The following is a 617-nucleotide window of genomic DNA, read 5'->3' as shown; positions in this document are numbered from 1 at the left end:
TCTTTCCATCCATCTCGAGCTCTATACACCCTCATACAGCAGACCCCAAAATACCACCACCACCACCACAACCACCATAAAAGCGTTGCCCGGAGTTGACCGGCCCTTCTTTTCCCCCCACGTTACTGCAAATAATCAATGATCAAATGAGCTTTCATTCTCGTTATGCAAAGGTGTGAAAAATCATAAAATATACGTTACAATGTTATTTAAATTTCTATAAAACATTTTCTTAATTGGTAAAGCGAGTAGCCACGTCAAAGGGGCAGATGAACGTTACTACTAGTTTAACCCCAGGCGGATTCTCCACCAGCTGGTTTTCAGTGCAAGCTCTGCACCCTTTATGTACAATACATCGCTAGCAGTGGGAGCGAACCCCTTGAAAGGTTTATAAGAAAAAGTAATACGATTCTATTGAACTTGTATTCTTTAATTTTGAGTTTTAATCTTTTAGAAACAATAACAATAGCTGGTACTTTAGTTTATCGACCTCGAAAGGACGAAAAGTAAAGTTGATCTTGGTGGGATTTGAGCTCAGCAAGTAAAGAGCCGGAAAAAATGTCTTTAGCATTTTGTCCAACGCGCTATCGGTTCAGCCAGCTTGCTACCTTATTATT

This window comes from Octopus sinensis, linkage group LG7 (assembly GCF_006345805.1).
Source record: "Octopus sinensis linkage group LG7, ASM634580v1, whole genome shotgun sequence".
Classification (NCBI taxonomy): domain Eukaryota; kingdom Metazoa; phylum Mollusca; class Cephalopoda; order Octopoda; family Octopodidae; genus Octopus; species Octopus sinensis.
Note: the sequence above shows the minus strand (reverse complement) of the source record.